Raw genomic sequence first — 8,700 nt, 5'->3', positions numbered from 1 at the left:
TGTCTGGTTCCAGTTCTAAGAGGAAAAGCTTTCAGTTTTACTCCATTCAGTAAAATATTGGCTGTGGGTTTGTCATAGATAGCTTCAATCCGTTTTAGAAATGTGCCACGTATGCCTATACTCTTCAGTGTTCTAATTAGAAAAGGATGCTGGATTTTATCAAATGCTTTTTCTGCATCTATTGAGAGGATCATGTGATCTTTATTTTTGCCTCTGTTAATATGGTGGATAACGTTTATAGACTTGCGTATGTTAAACCAGCCTTGCATCCCTGGGATGAAGCCTACTTGGTCATGATGAATGACTTTTTTGATGATAAGCTGTAATCTATTGGCTAGGATTTTGTTGAGAATTTTTGCGTCTATGTTCATGAGTGAGATTGGTCTGAAATTCTCCTTTTTGTTTGGGTCTTTTCCTGGTTTTGGTATCAGGGTGATGTTTGCTTCATAGAATGTGTTGGGGAAGATTCCTTCTTCCTCAATTTTTTGGAATAATTTCTGCAGAACAGGAATAAGCTCTTCCTTGAAGGTTTGATAGAATTCTGGAGTGAAGCCATCTGGACCAGGGCATTTTTTGGTTGGAAGCTTTTTTATTGTTTCTTTGATCTCAGTGCTTGAAATTGGTCTGTTCAGGAGCTCTATTTCTTCCTGGCTGAGTCTAGGGAGAGGGTGTGATTCCAAATATTGATCCATTTCTTTCACATTGTCAAATTTCTGGGCATAGAGTTTCTGGTAGTATTCAGAGATGATCTCTTGTATCTCTGTGGGATCAGTTGTTATTTCTCCTTTATCATTTCTGATTGAGGTTACTAGAGATTTTACTTTTCTATTCCTCGTTAGTCAGGCCAATGGTTTATCTATTTTATTTATTTTTTCAAAAAAACAACTCCTTGTTTCATTAATTTTCTGAATGATTCTTTTGTTTTCAATTTCATTGATGTCTGATTTGATTTTGGATATTTCTTTTCTTCTACTGAGTTTAGGCTTAGATTGTTCTTCTTTTTCCAATTCCATAAGATCTCTTGTGAGATTGTTGATGTGCTCTCTTTCTGTTTTTCGAATGTAGGCACCTAAAGCGATGAATTTTCCTCTCCAAACTGCTTTTGCAGTATCCCACAGGTTTTGGTAGCTTGTGTCTTCATTGTTGTTATGCTGAAGGAAGTTAATGATTTCCTGTTTTATTTCTTCCTTCACCCATCTGTCATTCAACAGAAGATTGTTTAGTTTCCATGCCTTTGGGTGGAGTCGAGCATTTTTGTTAGAGTTGAGTTCCACCTTTTAGTGCCTTATGGTCTGAGAAGATACAAGGTAAAATTTCAATTCTTTTGATTCTGTTGATAATTGTTTTGTGTTCCAGGATATGATCAATTTTGGAGAATGTTCCATGGGGTGCTGAGAAGAATGTATATTCTTTATCTTTGGGATGGAGTGTTCTATATGCGTCTATCAAGCACAGTTGTTCTAGGGTCTCATTTAAGTCTCTTATATCCTTCTTTAATTTCTGTTTAGAGGATCTGTCCAGCTCTGTAAGAGGAGTGTTAAGGTCCCCTGTTATTGTGGTATTATCAGATATCATATTGCTCAGACTGAGTAAGGTCTGTTTCAAGAATCTGGGAGCATTTAAATTGGGTGCATAGATATTTAGAATTGAAATGTCTTCTTGTTGTATTTTTCCCTTGGCCAATATAAAGTGACCATCTTTGTCTTTTTTGACTTTAGTTGCTTTAAATCCACATGTATCTGAAAATAAGATTGCAACTCCTATTTTCTTCTGAATTCCATTTGCCTGAAACATTGTCTTCCAACCCTTGACTCGGAGCTTTAATTTGTCTTTTGAAGCCAGGTGTGTTTCTTGCAGACAGCAAATGGATGGCTTGTGTTTTTTAATCCAGTCAGCTAATCGATGTGTCTTCAGTGCGGAATTCAAGCCGTTAACATTTATTGAGATAATTGATAAGCGTGGTAGTATTCTATTCGTCTTATTTGGTGAGAGTCCATTGCTTAGTTTTATCTTTTGCATCAGTGTGGAGGTTTGGTTCTGTCCTTTTTCTGAGTTCTTACTTTGCTGCTGATCCATTGTGGTGGTCATTGTGCAGAACAGGTTGAAGTATTTCCTGTAGAGCTGGTCTTGTTGTGGCGAATTTCCTCAATGTTTGTATATCCGTAAATGATTTGATTTCTCCATCAATTTTGAAGCTTAGCTTAGCAGGGTACAGAATTCTGGGCTGGAAATTGTTCTTTTTAAGTAGATTAAAGGTAGATGACCATTGTCTTCTTGCTTGGAAAGTTTCATTAGAGAAGTCTGCGGTCACTCTGATGGATTTGCCCCTGTAGGTCAACTTGCGCTTACTCCTGGCAGCTTGCAGAATCTTTTCTTTTGTCTTGACTTTGAACAGGTTCATCACAATGTGTCTTGGAGAAGCTTGGTTAGAGTTGAGGCGACCTGGGGTCTGATAGCCTTCTGAAAGCAGTGTGTCAGAATCTTTGGTGATATTTGGGAAATTTTCTTTTATAATATTCTCTAGTATGGCTTCCATTCCTCTGGGGCATTCTTCTTCACCTTCTGGAATTCCTGTAACTCGTATGTTGGAATGCTTCATAAAGTCCCGTAATTCTGACAGTGAACATTCTGCTTTCTCTCTCTTCTTTTCTGCCTCTTTTACTATCTGAGTTATCTCAAAAACTTTGTCTTCTACCTCTGAAATTCTTTCTTCTGCATGGTCTAACCTGTTGCTGATACTTTCCATTGCATCTTTAAGTTCCCTGATTGACTGTTTCATTTCCTTCAGCTCTGCTATATCCTTTTTATATTCTTCATATCGTTCATCTCTGATTTGATTCTGTTTTTGGATTTCCTTTTGGTTATTTTCCACTTTATTAGCAGTTTCCTTCATTGTTTCCATCATTTCTTTCATTGTTTTCAACATGTGTATTCTAAATTCCCTTTCTGTCATTCCTAACATTTCTGTATAGGTGGAATCCTCTGCAGTAGCTACCTCATGGTCCCTTGGCGGGGTTGTTCTGGACTGGTTCTTCATGTTGCCTGGAGTTTTCTGCTAATTCTTCCTCATGGGCGATTTCTTTTATCTGTTTCCTTGCCCTAATTTTCCTTTCACTTCCTCTTGCTCTTTAAGTTCTCATGCCTGTGGACTAAGGGTTACAGGACCAGAAGGGTGAGAAGGTTTAAGAGCAAAAACGGGATGAAAGAAATGAGGACAGAGTGATAAGGAAAAAAAAAGAAAAATAAAGAAAGGAGAGGGGGTGGGTAAAGGGAATATTGAGAAAAAGAAGAGAGGCACAGAAAGAAGGAGACAGAGCAATATAGGTGTACAGTAGGGTACTTTGATACAACCTTAAAAAAAAAACAACCACCTTCTGCGGGTGCCAAGTTGGGTGGTTCCCTTGACGTCAGCAGCTCTTTGGTAACCTGATCAGACACAGTACCCCACCTCCACCAATTAGAGAGGAAAGACAAAAATGCTATAAATCAAACCAAAACAAGCAAACAGAAAACTTTACGGGATAAAATTGGCTGGAAAAACCAAATAATAGCGGTAGAAACAGTAACAAAAATGAAGTTCTAATTATTGAAATAGGCAGCAATGGGAAATTATAATTAAACTAGAAAAATTGAGAAAGAAAAAGGATCTGTATGGAAAAGGTTGAACTTAAAAAACAAAACAACAATCCACAACATCAAAATAAACAAAAAAAAAACAACCAAACCAAAAAAAAAAAAAAACAAAACACAACCAAAAACAAAGCAGTATGTATATCTTATTGAATATTGTCTGGGCAACATGTGGTCTTCTTGGGTATGAGATGTTAATCACAGTTCTGATACGACTGGAGGCTGCTAGTTTCTCAAACCCCAGCAGGTAGACACCCTAAATCTCTCTTCATCCCACTTAAAAGGCACTTTGAACTTGTTCACTTACTGAGCAGAAGCTTTTTCAGGGAAGTGCTTGTCGCTGGAATCACTGCTGAAGTGGCTATCCACTTACCCTGTGTTTCAAAACTGGTCTCCCTCTGCCCCCGAGGGTTAGGGTTGCAAGGTGGCTCAGACCCCGCCCTTAGGCTACTTGGTCGCTGGGTTACCAGCTCCCACCCAATTCCAGCTCTGCGACCCTGAGGGCAGAGCCTGTCGGGGCAGATCGCTCACAATGTCTGTCTGTGACCTGGAGCCAAACACTATTAGCTCCGTCTGGCTCAGCGGCTCAGACTGGGGCCCTAGACAAAGGCCAAAGTTCTCCGCACTCCAGCTCAGGCTCTGCCCAAGGCAGTTCAGCTGAGTGCCAAGTCCAAAGACACCAAAACAGTTCACAGGTAAGGCCTTTCCAGTTTGCAGTCTCGCTGCTACTGAACTTACAGTTGCGGGCGGGTTTAGACGGATTGAACACATGTGACCACTTGCCGGTTTTCCACTGTTTTAGTCCTCTTCTTGGGGTCCAGAAGTCTCTCGCTGACTCCCTGTATCCTCTCAGGGGTGATGGTAGGCCGATCCCACCAGCCAGAGATGCCTGGAGTCCTATATCCCCAGACTCACGGTGCCCAGGTACAAGGAAGCTGTTACTCGGCTGCCATCTTGCTCCGCCTCCAAAGGCTACCAATTTATGAATGTCGATTTTGTAACCTGAGATGCTGCCATATTCCTTGATCACTTCTCAGAGCTTTGTAGTAGAATCCCTGGTGTTTTTCCGATATACAATCATATCATCTGCAAAGTGCGAAAGTTTGATCTCTTCTAACTCTATATGGATACCCTCGATCGCCTTTTCTTCCCTAATTGCAATGGGTAAAACTTCCATTACAATGTTAAAGAGCAGTGGAGAGAATGGGCAGCCTTGTCTGGTGTTGTGTGAATGGAGACGCAAACGAACAGCAGCTTTGCCTTGGGTGTAAACTTACTCCTGTAATTATTAAGTCAAGAAACAGACTACACAATATGAGATGGCATGTAGCAAAGATCTTTATTTAGGGGTTTGATTTTATACCTTTCCAGTCACGTACGCACTTAATCTATTATCTATTAGTTTCACCATTACCTCAATTTACCTATCTGAAATCAACTAAAAAGGAAATATCCTGTTAGCACATCACCACAATCACTTTTGCAGTAAACATCTTCTTCTAAACACTGACTAATCTCTGGGCAGGTGTGTAAGGAAAATCATAAAGAAGAAAGTAGCCACAGGGGAACAGAGTTAATGGAAGAATATCTTTAAGGATTCACTCAGTTTACTCAGTATGAAGTAATGACTGTGTCTTTTCCTCAGGGCAGAGCTATAGACCTCTGACAATATGTTGTTAACATACGTCAACCCTCTGGCCCGTGTCTCTGAGGAAGGGCGGGATGCCCTTTGATCTCAGGCTTCACGGGGTGCATAGCTTCAGAGAAATGGCTTATGGAATGTTTAACTCAAGGGAAGCCATCTCTGTGTGTGTCCCGGGGAGCCCAGGTCCCTTAAGCTTCTAGCAAGTCCTTTTAAACTCACACTGAGTTCACTTTGTGTGCTTGATGTAGGATATGTTTATTTCTAAATTTTATCCTACTAGTCTGGTTCCTGAACTGAGTGGAAATGATTTCAATTTAACTCCATTCAATACGATATTGGCTGTGGATTTGCTGTAGATGGCTTCTATCAGTTTAAGAAATGTCCTTTCTATACCAATTTTCTTAAGTGTTCTGATCATGAAGAGATGCTGGATATTATCAAAAGCTTTTTCTGCATCAATTGAGAGAATCATATGGTCTTTGTTTTTTAATTTGTTTATGTGCTGAATTATACTTACAGATTTATGTATATTGAACCAGCCTTGAGACCCTGGGAGAAAACCTACTTGGTCATGATGTGTAATTTGTTTGATGTGTTGCTGGATTCTGTTTGTTAGGATCTTGTTGAATATTTTTGCATCTATATTCATTAATTATATTGGTCTATAATTTTCTTTTCTTGTTGGGTCTTTTCCTGGTTTGGGTATCAGGATGATGTTTGCTTCATAGAACGTCTTGGGTAGTCTTCCTTCTTTTTCTACCTTTTGGAACAGGTTGAGTAATATAGGTACCAGTTCCTCTTTAAAGGTATGGTAGAATTCTGACATGAAGCCTTCTGGTCCCGGGCTTTTCTTTTTAGGCAGATTTTGTATGGTTGATGCTATTTCAGAACTTGATATTGGCCTGTTCAACATTTCCACTGGATTCTGGCTAAGTTTTGGAAGGTGACGTGCTTCCAAGTATTGGTCAATTTCCTTCAGATTTTCATATTTCTCAGAATAAAGTTTCTTGTAATATTCATTAAGGATTTTTTGAATTTCTGAGGAGTCTGTTGTTATTTTGTCTTTGTCGTTTCTGATTGATGAAATTAGAGATTTTACTCTTTTTTCCTGGTTATGTTAGCCAGAGGTTTATCTATTTTATTGACCTTTCCAAAAAAACAACTTTTTGATTTATTGATCTTTTGTATAATTCTTTTGTTTTCAATTTCATTTAATTCTGTTCTAATTTTGGTTATTCATTTTCTCCTACTGGTTTTTGAGTTGGAATGTTCTTCCTTTTCCAGTTGCTTCAGATGTCCCATTAAGTTGTTAACTTCCTCTCTTTCCATTTTCTTTAGGAAGGCTTGCAGTGCTATAAATTTACCTTTTAGGAGTGCCTTTGTGGTATCCCAGAGGTTCTGATAATTTGTGTCTTCATTGTCATTTTGTTCCAGAAATTTGGCAATTTCCTTCTTAATCTCATCTCTGACCCAGCTATCATCCAGTATAAGGTTATTTAACTTCCATGTTTTTGTATGAGTATGCAGATTCCTGTTGTTACTGAGTTCAACTTTTATTCCGTGGTGGTCCAAGAAGATGCAAGGAATAATTTCTGTTCCTTTAAATTTACTGAGGTTAGACTTGTGACCTAAGATGTGATCGATTTTGGAGTATGTTCCATGAGCTGATGAGAAGTATGTGTATTCAGTTTTGTTGGGATGAAATGTTCTGTGATGGCTGCTAAATCCAAATGTTGGATGGTTAGGTTTAAATCTAAAATTTCTTTGCTCAGCTTCTTATTGGAGGATCTATCCAATACTGCCAAAGGAGTGTTGAAATTTCTGACTATTATGGAGCTGGAAGAAATCAAGTTGCTCATGTCTGTTAGAGTTTCTCTTATAAATTGAGGTGCATTCTGGTTGAGTGCATAAATATTCATCATTGAAATGTCATCATATTGAGTATTACCCTTAAAAAATATGAAGTGACCATTCTTATCCTTCCTTACTTTTTTTGGTTTAAAGCCTTTTGTGTCTGCAAATAGAATTGCAACACCTGCTTTTTTCTGATTACCATTTGCCTGAAATATGGATGACCATCCTTTCACCCTGAGTCTATATTTATCTTTTTAGGTAAGACGTGACTCTTGTATGCAGCAAATATCTGGCCTTTTGTATCCAGTCAGCTAACCTGTGCCTCTTTAGAGGACAGTTTAAGCCATTCACATTAATGTTGAATATTGATAAGTCTGGTAAAATTTTGGGTATCAAGTTTTTCAAAAGTCCAGTGGACATTTTTAATTCTTTTGCCATTGTGGTAGTTGGAGTTTGATCAAAAGTTTCTGAGCAAGTTTACTTTTGTGGTAGAGGATTGGGCTGGTCATTATGGAGGATAGGTCTGAGAATATCCTGAAGAGCTGGTTTTGTTATGGCAAATTTCTTCAACATGTGAATGTCATTAAAGTATTTAATTTCTCCATAATAAAAGAAATTCAGTTTAGCTGGATACAGGATCCAGGGTTGAAAGTTGTTTTGTTTTAGGAGATTAAAAGTCGATGACTACCGTCTTCTGGCTTGAAAAGTTTCGGCAGAGAGATCTGCAGTCATTCTAATATTCTTCCTTTTGTAGGTAATGGATTTCTTACTTCTGGTTGCTTTCAGAATTTTCTCCTTCATATTAACTTTAGTGAAGTTAATTATGATATGCTTGGGGGATGTCTTATTTGGATTGAGTCGTGCTGGGGTTCTGAAACTGTCTGCTATCTGAATTTCAGAATCTCTTGGCATGTCTGGAAAATTGTCTTTCATAATTTTATGGGGAAGGGCCGCAGTGCCTTGAGAGGCCACTTCATCACTTTCAGGAATTCCAATGAGACAGATATTAGCCTTCTTTGTATTATCTCAGAGCTCTCTGAGAGAATGATCCATATTTGTTCTCCATTTCTCTTCCTCTTTGAGAGTTTGGGAGCATTCAAAAGCTTTTTCTTCAATGTCAGAAATCCTTTCTTCTGCTTGCTCCACTCTGTTACTGAGGGATTCTACTGTATTTTTCATATCTTTGAGGGCTGCAAATTCTTGCTTCAGTGCATCAAAATTTTGGTGGTTTTGTCTTTAAATTCATTAAATTCTTGAGACAACTTTTGAATTTCTCCTCAAATTTCTAATTTTGAATTTCGAATTTCTAATTCCAAATTTTCCTCCATTCTATGAATGTTGTTTGCAATCCAAATTTGAATTTGATTTCTGATATCTCGGCCAGCTGTTTATGAATGGGATCTTCAGTTACATCTGCCATATCTTTCCTTTGGGGTGGTTGATCTATTTTGGTTATTCATGTTACCAGAGTTTTTGCACTGATTCTGCCCCATGATTATTTTACACCGTTTGACTTTTCCCCTGGAGCTTTTTCAAAGACCCATACAGTGCTACGGCCTGAGAAACTGGGG

The sequence above is a fragment of the Nycticebus coucang genome, chromosome 3 (genome assembly GCF_027406575.1).
Source record: "Nycticebus coucang isolate mNycCou1 chromosome 3, mNycCou1.pri, whole genome shotgun sequence".
Taxonomy (NCBI): domain Eukaryota; kingdom Metazoa; phylum Chordata; class Mammalia; order Primates; family Lorisidae; genus Nycticebus; species Nycticebus coucang.
This window is presented reverse-complemented; position numbering follows the sequence as displayed.